We start from the raw sequence: 15425 nt of genomic DNA on the forward strand, positions 1-15425 counted from the left end.
TTGTTTCCTTTTCCACTCTAGCCACATACCACTTAAACATTTGAAAAGCATCAGATTTTTTTTTTAAAGAACATAACAGTCATCATCCTAGAATAGTCATCAACAAACAACATTATGTATTTATCTCCTCTATAGCTTTTTACTTCCATTGGATCGCATAAATCAGGATGAACTAACTCAAGTACTTCTTTAGATGTATAGTTTTTTCTTTTGAAACTTGACTTTGTCATCTTTCCTAGCTGACACTATTTGCACATGATATTATCAGGCTTCTTCAATTTTGGTAAACCTCTGACTTTCTTCATTTTACTGATATTGACCAAATTATCAAAGTTGACATGACATAATCTTCTATGCCATAACCATTCATCTTCAAATTTTGCAATAAAACAAGAAACATCATCCATATCAAGGTAAAACAAATTACTTCTTTTTTGATCTCCTTTTCCTATCAGTTTACCATCTACTTTGCATCCTATATTGCCTAACTGTGAGACACTCAGCAAATTGTAGTTTAATCCTTCAACATAGTATGCATTATCACATGAAATTTTCTCTGTGAGCTTAATGGAACCTTTTCCTTTGATTTGACATGGAGCATCATTACCAAATCTAACACTATTTCCATCATACTGAGTAAAGTTAACAAACTTACTTTTGTCTCCTGTCATGTGATGTGAGCATCCACTGTCTATGATCCACCTGTCATTCTTGTTCATACATGTTACCAGTGCTGTGGGCTCTTCTTCATTAGATTGATCCTTCATGGCTACATAAAAAACTTCATCATCATTATCATCTAAATTTTCTTCAACAATATAACACTTTTTTCCTTTTTCTTTGTAATCTCTCTTGTCATCATCTCTTCTGAATTTGTTTTTTTTGCCTTCCTTGTAATCCTTTTTCTGTGTACACCTGGGAGCAATATGACCTACTTCATTGCAATTGAAACAAATTATAGGCATCTTACCTTTGAATTTTCCTTTGTCTCTATGAAATCTTCTAGCAAGCAATGCTTCCAATTGTTCCACATCTTCCTCATTAGTGCTACTGTTACTGGATACATATTTCATTTTTCTTCCTTTCTTTGATTTCACCTGTTCAACATCTTTCAGTGATAGCTTGGCCTTAAAATCAGATTCAACATTCTCAAGTCTATAGTTGTCAAAGTTAGATAACTCAAATGCTGTGAGTCTACCTATTATTCCTTCAAAGCTTAGATTGTTTCTTGGTTTTAAGAACTTACTATTAATAGTATCTTGGTGTTGTTGATACCCTAATAGCATAGATAGGGAGCAAGGTTTTAAGAACTTACTATTAATATTATCTTCATCCAATTGACCATTCAAGCATCTTATTGCACTTACCACTTCATTTATTCTTGTGCCATACTGAGCAACATTCTCATTTTCTTCCATTTTCGTATCATCAAACTTTCCTCTAAGACTTTCTCTTTTTGCTCTTTGTACATTCTGATATCCTCCATAGATGTCTGATAGGGCTTTCCACATTTTGAATGCAGTGTCACAACCTTTGATATCATCAAATTCAGCATAGTTGAGTGCAAAAGCAATCTCCAGCATTGTCTGATTGTGTTCTTATTTATTTTTCATATCTTCTGTAGTAAGAGTACCTATTGGATCTACATGTTCAGTAACAATTGAATTTTGGGCATAATCTCATATGGATCCAAGATGTAGCTTCATCAAACTTTTCCATGCAACAAAGTTGTCTTTGTTGAGCTTGGGAACTTCTCTCTTAGGCATTTTGATCTTTTCTGCTTATAGTCCCTTTAAACTAAATTAGCAGTCAAGCTCTGATACCAATTGTTAGAATTCTTTAGAATAACTGAGAGGGGGGGTTGAATCAGTTATTCAAGGTCCAAATGCCCTAATAATACTTTTTCACTACTTTTAATGAATCCATACACTTTTCATTCATCCAAACTTAAATCAACCATATTAGCAAGTTATACTAAATCAACATGTAGAAATAAAACATGCAAGATCAACACATGACACAATGATTTACGTGGAAACCCAATTTGGGAAAAACCACCAGTAACATGCTACTTGATTTTCACTCTTCTAAAGTGATGCCCTATTAAAAGCATGCCCTATTAAAGGCTTACAACACACTGTTAAATGTGACCTTGTTAGAGGATTTCACCAAACTGTTAGGAATGAGCCTGGTTAAAGGACTTTAGAACATTCACTAGGAATTTCACCCTATTAAAGGATTTATCTCATGGTTATTAAACCAAACTAAGTCCATAGGATTTAAACTATCTGTTACAATTGCTAGAGAGTAACAATAATGGCTTTTTGATTTGATACAACTTACAACATACTTTGCAGATTTTAGATCACTTCTTCAGTTCAGTCCTATTGCTTGGCTTTAATCATTTCAGCTCTGACAGCTTGTCTTCCTCTCAAGCTTCGTATCCTTAAGTCTTCTTACTCATCATACCAATGCATCCATATCTGAGGTCTTCTTATTGAAACAAAGTAACTATGCTCTTTTTCCTTCTTAGCATCTCCTTCAGCATTTTATGCTTTCATGCTTGACAACCTCTCTCTCTCCTTCATGAACTTATGACTCCTTAAATAGAAATCTGATTTTCCTTTGCCGCTCGATTCTCCCTCTCCAATTTTAGAGTTTCTAATGGATTAGGTAGGATACAATGTATCTACCCCATATTTTGCTCTTATCTAGAAACTTTGTTAGTTGTATCTTTTAAAAACATTCTAGATGGTGTTCTGTGCCACTGGCTCATCATTCTTATCTTCCATTTAATTTACAGACTTCTAGATAACAACCTTGTCGGCTTAGATTTGGAAAATTTTTTATTTTCAAAATAATGCAGCAACTCAGCATTATTGATTTACTAGTGCTTGGAACCTTTGTGTTACTTGGCACTATTGGTTTTACTAGTGCTCAACACCTCTATGTTACTTGAAACTTATATATGCTCGGTACTTGTATTTGCTCGGCACTTGTATTTGCTGAACACTTGATATCACTCGGCACTTTTATTTGCTTGGCAATTGTATTTTCTCGGCACTTGATATCACTTGGCACTTGATAAACTTTGTATCACTTGGCATCTAAAGTTTACTCCCTCGGTATCTGAAGTTTACTTGCTCGGCTTCAACTAGGAATTTGTTTGGCACCTACTAGCTTTTCTCGGCTCCTTCTCTCTAATGAACTTTAGTTAGGCTTTACAGATGTCTTAGCTAAAACTTTATATCTTTGATATGTTTTAGTGTGCCCATTCTCTGTGTCTTATAGTATGTCATCAACACACTTATTTCATCAATGGCTTGACTGATCCTTATACTTCATTACAACATCATAACTTCAACCTTTATCTTTGTGTTCTAGTTACATCTAATTTATTGGCTCCTTCTTGTCAATCAACTAATTGATAGTATTTGGATGACTAAAGAAATTGTCATTCCTGCAAGTAGCAAGTTTGACATCAATGATAAAACAATGATTAAGAACATTCTTTACTAGTTCCATTTGATCATTCAACAACATTCCTCGTGATCTTTTCAGTCATTTCCAACACCAATATGCACTAAGTCAAACAAAATAATGATTTTTTAAGGGTGATAATTGGACCTCCTGACAGTTACAAAAGTTTCATGAAGTGCACAAGTAAGGTTTTTGCATGGTGTAATTGTATGTAGCTCCATATTTTTATGGTCATCATAGTTTGATTTTGATGAACATGTTTTAGTTGAGACAAAATATTTGTTTTTTGTGTAGTAGAAAGTTGCTAAATGGAGATCTTTCAATTGATTCACTGTGAGACTATTTTGTCAGCTTTGTTAGGTCTGGTTGGTTGGGTAAATGCTAGGAGTCATCATGTATTTCTAACCAAGCTTTAAGAATGATTTCATGCATGTCATACCTAGGTGTCCCCAGTATGCACTAAGTGAAACCAAACACCAATTTTTTAAAGGTGATATCTTGGACCTCGTGATGGTTATCAAAGTTTTACAAAGTGCACAAGTAAGGTGTTCCCAATGTGTAAGTGTGTGTACCTCCTATTTTTTTATGATCCTTGTATTTTGGCTTTGGTGAGCACATTTTAGTTGACACAAAATACTATATTTTTACATAATGGAAAGTTACTAAATCAAGCATATTTTAATCCATTCATCATGAGACCATTTTTTCTACTTTGTTAGGTCTTCTTAGCTAAGTAAATGCTAGGGTACATCCCATTTTCCTAACTGAGCATTAGGAATTCTTCCATGCATGTTTTACCTAGGTGTCCTTAAGATGTACTAAGTCAAACCAAACATCAATTTTTGAAGTGCAATATCTTGTACCTCATTATGGTTATGTAATTTTCATGAATTGTACAAGGTGTTCTTAAGGTGTAAGTGCATGTAGCTTCATTTTTTGATTGTCCTTATGATTTTCTTTTGGTGAATATGTTTAAGTAGACAAAAAATCTTATTTTCTAATGTAGTGAAAAGTTGCTAAATGGAGAATATTTCAATCCATTTTTCATGAGACCATTCCATTACCTCTATCATGTTCAGTTGGTTGGGTAAGCATAATGGAACATCTAATTTCCCTAACTAACCATTGGCAATTCTTTCATGCATGTCATACCTAGGTGCCCTGAAGATGCACCAAGTCCACCAAAATAACAATTTTTGAAGGGTGACATGGTTGACCTCGTGATGGTTACCACAATTTGGTGAAGTGCACAAGGTTTTCCCAAGGTATAAGAGTGTGTAGCTCCATTGTTTGACGGTCCTCATGGATTTTTTTTCCAAACATATTTTAATTGACACAAAATCCTAATTTTTTACACATTGGAAAGTTGCTAAATGGAGCATATTTCAATCTGTTCATCATGAGACCATCCTAATAGTTTTATTAGGTCCAATTAGCTTGTTGAATTCTAGGGGACATCCCATTTCACTCACTAAGCATTGGAAATGATTCTATGTATGTTGTACCTAGGTGTCCCTAAGATAAACTAATTCAATCCAAACAACAATTTTTTAAGGGTGATATCTTTGACATCATGATGGTCACCATAGTTTTGTGAAGTACACAAGTAAGGTCTTTAGAAGGTGTAAGTGTGAGTACCTCCATGTTTTAATGGCCCTCACAGTTTGGTTTTGGCAAACACATTTTAGTTCATACAAATCTTGCTTTTTTGTGTAGTGAAAAGTTTCTAAATGGAGCATCTTTTAATCCATTCATGTTGAGACCATTCTATTAGCTCCATTAGGTCTAATTTTCTATGTAAACTCTAGAGGACATCTCGTTCACTCACTAAGCATCAAGAATTCTTTTGTGCATGTTGTACCTAGCTATTCCCAACATGCACTAAGTTAAACAAATGACAATTTTTGAAGGGTGATATCTTGGACCACATGATGGTTAAAAAAGTTGTCTGATGTGCACTAGGTGTTCTCATAGTTTAAGTGTATCTGGCTCCCTGTTTTGATGCTCCTTATAGTTTGATTTTGGAAAGTTGCACATTTTAGTTGACACAAAATCTTTTTTTTTTTGCACAGTGGAGAGTTGATAAATGGAGCATCTTTCAATCTCTTCACTGCGAAACCATTTTGTTAGCTCTATCAGGTTCAGTTGTCAAGGTAAATTCTAGGGGATAACTCGTATCCTTCATGGAGCATCAATAATTCTTTCATGCATGGCATACCTAGGAGTCCCCAAGATGCACTAAGTTAAACCAAACAATGATTTTTGAAGAGTGATATCTTCAACCTCATGACATTTAGTGAATTTTCATGAAGTGCACAAGTAAGGTGTTCCCAAGGTGTAAGTGCATGTAGCTCAATTTTTTGATGGTCCTCATGGTTTGGTATTGGAAAATACATTTTAGTTGACACAAAATCTTGCTATTTTGTGTAGTGGAAAGATGCTAAATGGGTAATCTTTCAATCCATTCATCGTGAGAGCATTTTGTCAGCTTTGTTAGGTTTGGTTGGCTAGTTATATACTAGGGAGAATCTCATTTAACTCACCAAAAATCATGAATATTTTGGTGCATGTTGTACCTAGGTGTCCCAAAGATGCACTATGTTAAACCAAATAGTGAATTTTGAAGAGAAATATCTTGGACCTCGTGATGCTTATCAAAGTTATATGAATTGCACAAGTAAGATGTTCCTGAGGTGTAAGTATGTGTAGTTCCATTTTTTTATGGTCCTCATGGTTTGATTTTAGTGAACACATTTTAGTTGGCACAAAATCTTTATTTTTTGCATAGTAGAAAGTTTCTAAATGGAGCATATTTCAATTCATTCATCATGATACCATTCTATGCACTCTATTAGGTCCATCTAGCTTTGTAAACACTAGGGGACATCCTTTTTGACTCATTGAGCATCAAGAATGCTTTCATGCATGTCATACCTAGGTGTCCACAATGTGCACTTAGTTAAACTGAACAACAATTTTTGAAGAGTGATATCTTAGATCTCATGATGATTACCAAAGTTCTACAAAGTGCATGAGTAATGTGTTTCCAAGGTGTAAGTACTTGTAGTTGCATATTTTGATGATCCTCATGGTTTTGGTTTTGTGAAGATGTTTTAGCTGATACAAAATCTTTCTTTTTTACATAGTAGAAAGCTGCTAAATGGAGCTTCATTCAATCCATTCATCATGAGACCATTTTGTTAGCTCTTTTGTGCCTGGTTAGCTAGGTGAATGTAAGGGGATGTCCCATTTTTTTCATTGACAATTGGGAATGATTTTGTACATGTTGTACCTGGGTGTCCCTAGTATGCACTAAATCAAACCAAAGAACAATTTTTGAAGGGTGATATCTTGGAACTTGTGATGGTTACCAAAGTTTAATGAAGTGCACAACTAAGGTGTTCCCAAGGTGTAAGTTCTTTTAGCTAATTTTCTTGATGGTATTCATGGTTTGGTTTTCATGAACATGTTTTAGTTGACACAAAATATTTCTTTTTTGCATACTAGAATTTTTCTAAATGGAGCATCTTTCAATATGTTTTCCATGGGAACACTCTATTAGCTCCATTAGGTCTAGTTAGCTAGGAAAACTCTAGGAGAAATCTTGTTTTCCTTACAAAGAATTGGGAAATATTTCATGAATGTCATACCTAGGTGTCCCCAAAAGCTTCTAAGCATTGTACCATGACTATTGGTCATGTGAGAATATACAAAGCACACAATCTATTTGACAAAATTCCTTGAAAGAACATGAATTATATGGAAGAAGAGGTGACAAGCTGCAAAGTGTTTTCCAAATTTTTCCAATGCAATTAAGGATCCACGTGTGATTCATCTAAATTATTTGGTGAAATGTGAGGAGGAATGAATGAGCCTTGATGATAGATTTTAATGTTGAAGAGTATTTATTTAATCATATTCAAATACAATTAAAATAAATATAATTGATCTCCCTTACTAATACATGTGCAAAATATGGAATCATGCATAACATTGGAATTTTAAAAAATGAGGGACATCCACCATACATTCAAACCATTCATGTAGAACTAGACACAAATTTCAACAAAGATTTCAGCCAACATAAAGGTACTGAATTGTATAAACTATTGATCTCTAAATGCACAAACATTCACATACATCTAACACAATATGCATAAAGAAATTTCTTGATTTGTCAAAAAATTTCATCTTAAAAATAATAATTATCAAATCTTAGCATCCAATCAACTAATCCCATAATACAAGCATCAAATCCAATGTGATAACAAAATCTCAAAGTTGCTTCCATAAGGTCTAATAATGCCAAACTCCAAAAATAACATAAAATATCATATAATGTCACACATCAATAATTTGAAACATCATAACCATATGCCTAATTATGTCATACAGGAAATATATATCAAACATAACATACAAAACGTATCTCTGATAATGCCATGTAGCTATAGAATGTAAATCACTAGATATGTACTCTTTTCTACTAGGGAAGAAAACAAACCCTTGACTATATTTTTTAACTGAAAAGAGGGAGATGTTGTGGATGATGGGGTCTTCCAAACACTCTCACTAGTGTGTTAGTCTAGACTCTTCTATAACTCAACTTGTTACAATCAAAAGTATATGTGAATCAATAACTATTATACATCAAAAATGAAATATACATACATATAAACTAGAATATTTTCTTTTCACTAGCTAATAATCTCGATCGACATCCACCTCAAGTGCATGTGGATAATTTGTAGTACTATGACCCTACAAAAATCATTAAAGTTATCACTTGATTATACTTATGAATATCATATCTATTTTTAATACTAACTAAATTGTAAGACAAACTCTTTCATAGCTTAGTCAATGGCTTAGAACTAGCAATAATAGTGGCAAATTATCGATCAATATAGTGATGAATATGTGAATGAATCTTTGAAGTCATTAGCTAAAAATAACACAACACATGAATTAGACACAGTAATCAAGAACACATATTTTCTTATGCCACCATTAGTTAAAATATTTGGGTACCTCTGTGAATGTAGCACCACATCCTTCATTGTGTAGTATCGATCATGAAAGTGCAAAATTTACCTATTGCACATGTATGTAAATCTATTAGATATCACAAATTAATCACATTAATGTGTAAAATAATGTTCTATAGAGATATAAATTAAAATGTATTATCTTCCAATATGTATATAGCTTTGGGGAAAATGAACTCATCTAAAAGCTAGATGACCCCAAATCAACATCATCATGACCAGTCTAACTCTACATATGATAATATAATAGGCGAAATACATAAATTATTCATTCATTTATTAAATAAACATATTTAATTGAATCAAATTAACATGCAAAAAAATATACCTATACATGAGTGGTATCATGCCCATGCTCAAAGTCCAATGTGGAAGTCGATGGTCAAGCACAAAGCTAATGCACATGGACAAATTTTTTGAGTTAACTTTTGATATGATTACATTATAGAATTATGTATTAATTTAAATGAATACATTGATACATACCTGTGGAGTTGTCAATGTGGTTAAAATGAGATTGGGAGGATCAGTACTAGTACCAGAAATACTCTGGCCCTAATTTTTGAAAAAAAAAGACATGGTAATATATTAGTCATTCATGTATATATCAGATGTGATGAAAATGGTTGAAAATATAATTATTTATATTCACCTACGTATCAATACCAAATGTGGCATTGAGGAAGTCATTTTTCATCATCCCGATATCCTTCATTTGGTCTCCTACAAGTGTGGAATGAGCATAGAGATCCACAAGAAATGTACATGTGACCTCTAGTATGATGTGGCTCATCTGTAACCAAAGAAAAGGAAAAATGAATGAGGCTATAAGTCAAAGCTCTAATAGTTCCTAGAGTGCCAGCCTCTACATGTTCCTTCACAATAGAAGGAATAGTAACATGCTCCACCTCCATCTTGCCAATATGTGCCCTAACAACATTAGGGTCATGAAGTACCCCTAGCCTATAAAATGATGATCCCCCACCTCTACCTTGAGAAAGAAGAATATAAAAATAATTGAAGATCTCCCCAAGAAAAAACTCACAATGAAATTTGTTTAAGAAATACTTTGGAACATCATGATTTCTATAAGCATATAAGATTGATGTTCATTTAAATATTTTTTATGTTCATTTAATTATATAGTTAATTATAGTTTAATCTCTCTCCTCCCATTTTTTTATATATTTGTAGTTAAAGATGTATTAGATATTTAGATAGTTTTAAAGATGCAATTATGTTTATGTTTGAGGTTTAAAGAAGAATTAAATATAACATTAAATCCTAGTTAGAACCCTAACCATAATCTAAACCTAAGTAGAGTCACATTACTAACTTTTGAATCCTAACTAATACAAAATCCCAAACCTTACCCTAATTCTAAAACAAACCCTAAACCTCAAATGCATAGAACTAGGTAATAATCCTACCATCAGCTTTGTCTCTCCTCCCTTCCTCTTTCTCTCTCCTCCCTTTCACTGTCTCTCTATTTGTCTCTCCTACCATCATATTTCTGTCTCCTCCCTTCCTCTTTTTCTCTCCTCAATTTCTCTCTCCTACCATTATCTTTCTCACTCCTTTCTTACTCTTTCTCTCTCCTACCATCATCTTTCTCACTCTTTCTCTCTCTTATCATCATCTTTCCCTATCTTTCCTCTCTTTTTTCTCCATCCTCCCTCTCTTTTTTCTCTATCCTCCCTCTCAATTTTCTCTCTCCTCCCTCTCTTTTTTCTCTCTCATCCCTCTTTCTATCCTCTTCTAATTTCTCTCTCCTACCACCATCTTTTTCTCTCCTCCCTATCTCTCTCCCTAGTCTCTCTTTCTCTCTCCTACCATCATCTTTATTTCTCCTCCCTATCTATCTCTTCACTCTCTCTTTCTCTCTCCTCCCTACCTAGGACCTATTATTGGCCATGAACTTCTCATATAAGTCCATGTATAGAAATGAATAAATTCCCTTGTCATAACTATTATTAAGATAAATTTATCTTACAATCTCTTTTCTTTTAAATTAAATAATATATTAATGTTTCTTTAAACAATATAAATCAATAACCAATTAGATTTATTTTCATTTAATTATATAGTTAATTATTATTTAATCTCTCTCCTCCTATTTTTGATATACTTGTAGTTAAAGATGTTGAAAGGAGATTGTTGAAATGAAGAAGATTGATGAGACCTGTCATGAAACAATCATGATTGTGTCATTGATGCCAAGCCTACTACTTGTTCTAGTATGACAATTGCTTACTTTGGTCTAAATGCTATCATTTGACTGATTGATGAAGAATATTTGAAAAGAAAGGATAACAAGAGAACCTAGAGAAAGGTTGAGTTATATGTTGTATAAAAGGAGCACTAAGAACAAGCAAGACTTTTGATGATAAAGTGTATTTTCACTACAACATTTGGGGTCAAATTGTGACAATGGTGTAATTTGTGATGATTTTCATATTTTTTTGGCGATTATCCTAGACGTCATTGCAATATCGACATTAGCATCGCAATTGCAATGTATGTGTGACTAAACAAAAAAAAGAAAGAAAACATGATATAAATCATTCCCCCTTTTTTTTTTATTGTGAAGAGTGTTGAGATTAGGGTGTTGCACAAATTGCATAATATTGTTATATTGTATTATTTTATTTTATTATGTAATGTTGCACCTAGATGGATGTGCAATATGTAAATATTCCCATGGGATATAGTTGATGAGTTGTACTGTTACATTGCTATAATATTTCATGTAATTATTTAATATTGGTGAAAAAAATTAAATTTTTAATATTATATGTGGGGTCAATGGGTTAGATAGCACATGGTTTGTGTAATACCACTTGGTGGTTTTGTGGGACTTGCTACTATATAGGCAACCTCAAGGATAGTTGTTGTATGAGAAAGACAAAAGGGTGAAAAGGAAATAGTTGAGTGGGACAAGGCTTGATAGGTTAACCAAGGGAGCATTTTTGAAAGTTGAAAGCATGAAATGGGATGTGCAGATTCATACTTGTTCACATGGATTGCTTGGTTGTGGCTATGGCTTTGAAGGCTTCCATAGTTGAATTGCAATGGTGTTTTTGTTGAATTACATTGTGATGCATGCTTTTGGAGGCTAGATTTTTTCCCCTCAATGAGGGTTTCCCATAGTATATCATGCATGCTTTTGGAGGCTAGATTTTTTTCCCTCAATGAGGCTTGATAGGCTATACAGGCAACCACAAGGGTAGTTGTTGTATGAGAAAGACAAAAGGGTGAAAAGGAAATAGTTGAGTGGGACAAGGCTTGATAGGTTAGCAAAGGGAGCATTTTTGAAGGTTGAAAGCATGACATGGGATGTGCAGATTCATACTTGTTCACATGGATTGCTTGGTTGTGGCTATGGCTTTGAAGGCTTCCATAGTTGTATTGCAATGGTGTTTTTGTTGAATTACATTGTGATGCATGCTTTTGGAGGCTAGATTTTTTTCCCTCAATGAGGGTTTCCCAGGGTATATCATGTGTCACAATTTATGTGAGTATGTTTTTTATTCTCTTGCATGTGAATTTCAATTGCATATGTATTTCAGATCTATTATGGGTTATGTGGAAATGGATGTATTCTTTATTGCAAGTTTCGTTACAAGTGGTATCAGAGCTATGGTTATGTTGTTGTAACCCTAGATTAAATCCATGGAAATGCACAAGAGGAAAAAATAAAGGGTAAGATGTACGAGTTGTTTATTGCATATCTTAGGGTTTTGGATTTGTTGTTATGATGGGATGTTTGTAGATTTTGGGCATGTGAAATTGTTGGATAAAATGGATTTTTTGGAAGTTTCATTTAAATGAAGTTTTTAGGGGGTGGCTTGTCATAATGACCTCCTAGATAAAAATAGACCTCTCTGTTAGATTCAGATTGATGTTTCCATAAATTTTAATATATAATATTCCCTAGTTTGGCCATGTTCAGAGGAAATGAAAGAGCTTTTTAGTTTTAGCCCATGATGGCTATCAAATTTAATTCTATCACAATTTTCGTCACAATTTTTTTTTCAAAAATTATAGTGAAAATGGTAAAAAAGACTTTCTTAGTAAAATGACCATAACTTTCTCTCAGGATATCATATTTCAAACTTCTTATAGATGTTGGAAAGCTAATCTAGAGGACTACAACTTGGTGCAATTTTGGCTCTGTGATTTTGAAATTTCATCAGGTTTTAAGAGCTCTAAATTTAGATGTTGAGTATAAATTAGAGCATAAATTGGGAATACATAGTTAGATTTTAGGCTTAAAGAAGTCAATGAAAAGCTCTATACACTAGTTTAGATTTGGTGCAGGTTTGACATGGTTTATTTAGTGATATTTTAATCTGAATAGTTTATGGTATATATTGACTGTGGTAGCATTATGAGTTAATGAAAATGTATGTTTGGAGATTTAAGATTTGATTTCATTGTATATTCAATTTATATTTCAAATTGGTCTCATGATGATATGATAATCAGTGTTTTGCTTGGATATGTATGATGACTTGTTGGGTCTACATGTTGTGTAGTGTTGTAAGCAGTCTATACTTACAAGTTGCACTTATGGCTTGGATATGGGCTATCTTTGCCCATTGATATTTCATCATTGATGCATATTTAGATTAGTGGCTTGGATTTTGGTTTTCTATGCTTGAAGTCACGAGTAAAAGCAAAAACTTGTGTCACCCTTTTGAAAAGGAAAAGGCTAACAAAAATATAACTATTCACCTTGAATGAGATAAAATTAGTATTATTATTTTGAATTTTAAAATGAAGTAAACTAATGAAATGTGCAGAAATGGATAAAGTTTATGATTATAATTTTAATAATTATTTAGAATAAGAATTCATAAATATTCCTAATTTTTAAAGATAACTTTTTAGCTGCTACAAAATGTTGAAAATTGGGGGTCTAGTTCCCACCACAAAACTATATGAAATTTACCTTATTTCCATTTGATTTCATGCTATGTTATATATAACATATATGGATAGAAAAATCAAAAATAAAAATCAGCTTTAGACCTATATTTTATCTTTTTATAATGATTCAAATTTTATCTCATGTCAAATCGATAGTTTTCATCTCCCACCATATTTTTCAAAAAAATCTATTCGGACAAGGAGAAAAAATATACATTCTAGAAGATGACTCTCTCCTCTAGAATTTCATATAACTTTTAAATTTTTTTGATATAATTTACTATTTTCTCCTGTCTCAAAACAATCATCTTTTTGAGTGTTAAAATATGTGCTTGTAGAATTTGTTAATTACAATATACTATATCTAATTAAAACACTATAAATTCTATATAAACTTTTATTGACTCCAAGCTCTACAAAATGATGATTATATGTTATTAGAAAAATATCATAAAAAATACTAAGAGTTATTGAAACACCACTTCTCTAAAATAATTTTATTCTTTAGTAATTGGATACAAACTAGTATAAAACATGCATTTAAAAGACATTTCCAATTGGAAAGTTGTGAGACCATATATAACTTAGCTAGATTAAATTTTTCTAGATCATATGTTAGAAAAAATATATTTAAATAGAAATACTCAAATTCAATCATTTTGATAAGTCAACTTGAAAGGTGAAACAACTTTGTACTTTTACCCTAACATGATTTGCTAATTTTTTCTTTATGTAGAAGGGATGAGATGTTGTTACTAGGTACAGTCATGGTGGAGGATTGTGATTGACTATTTTATTTTAATAGGTTGGACATGATAAGAGCTAGATGCTTGGTTCATGGATGTGATCATGGTGCCATGGGATTTCACATGACATGATTGGATACATAGGTACATCCTTGATGTTAATTGATTTCAATTCCTAATTTGGTTATGGTGGTTTATCTTATTGGTTGAGGATCATAGTTATTTGGTTTCTTTTGAGGAGCTCATGATGTGAACTTTGAGTTCTTTAATGGTTTGATACCTTGGTTGATTCTCATGGTTACAGGAAGGTTCTTTTTTTCATCATGAAGTCATGGATAGCTTGGTTACATAGTTTAGTGGGAGCTTGTGGCATTGATGGAGTGATAGTACATGATTAGTTCATTGTTTGGTTTGTATTTTCTTAGGTTTAGATATCTTGGTTTCACTTGGTACTGATAGTTTGGTTGTGTGAGTGTAGACCTAGAGGATCTTCATGTAGGAGATTTATGTTATGTTGTCATGGGTGACTTGGTACTATGGTTGAGTGGGAGTTCTTTGCATTGATATATTTATTGATTGTTTGTAGATGTTGAAGGTTTTTCTTAGATCCTATTGTTAAACAAGTGTCTTTGACATTTGTTTGGTGTAATTTTTATCTCCATGGTGTGCGGAGATGGTTGCATCCTAAGGACTGATGGGGTTCTTAGCAAAGGTGTGGTTTACGCTTTCATTTAACATGTTATCCTTGGTGTTAGGATGATTTCATTATTATGTCATGGTATACTCTTGATACATGTTTAAGGTTGTCACATGTTGTAGTGTGTTCATATGGAGCATGTTATCTCTTTGGTTGAGGTGGTTAGATCATGTTGTCTTTTTTATGTTCTTGAGGCCATGGTTGGAACTTTAACAATGATCTTCATTTAGTTTCTTAGTATTGAGTATATTGATCATTTTTTGGGTACTTCATGATATTGCTATGTTGCATTTAGAGTTGGTATGGATTGATTGGTTATAGATGCTCACAGATACTTAGAGGCAATGGTGATCCTAATGTCTCTTGGATTAGAGATGTGTTTGTTAGGACAATTGCTTGGTTTTATCAGGAAGTCCAAGGGGAATTCACCTGATATGGACTTGAGAGGATATTTTTCTTAGATGAGTCTTGGTTGGAAACTTAGATATCTTGATGAGTATTCTCATTCCCCATTCTTGGTCT

The sequence above is a fragment of the Cupressus sempervirens genome, chromosome 8, assembly GCF_028749045.1.
Source record: "Cupressus sempervirens isolate cs-2001-9-10 chromosome 8, ASM2874904v1, whole genome shotgun sequence".
NCBI classification, from domain to species: Eukaryota; Viridiplantae; Streptophyta; class Pinopsida; order Cupressales; family Cupressaceae; genus Cupressus; species Cupressus sempervirens.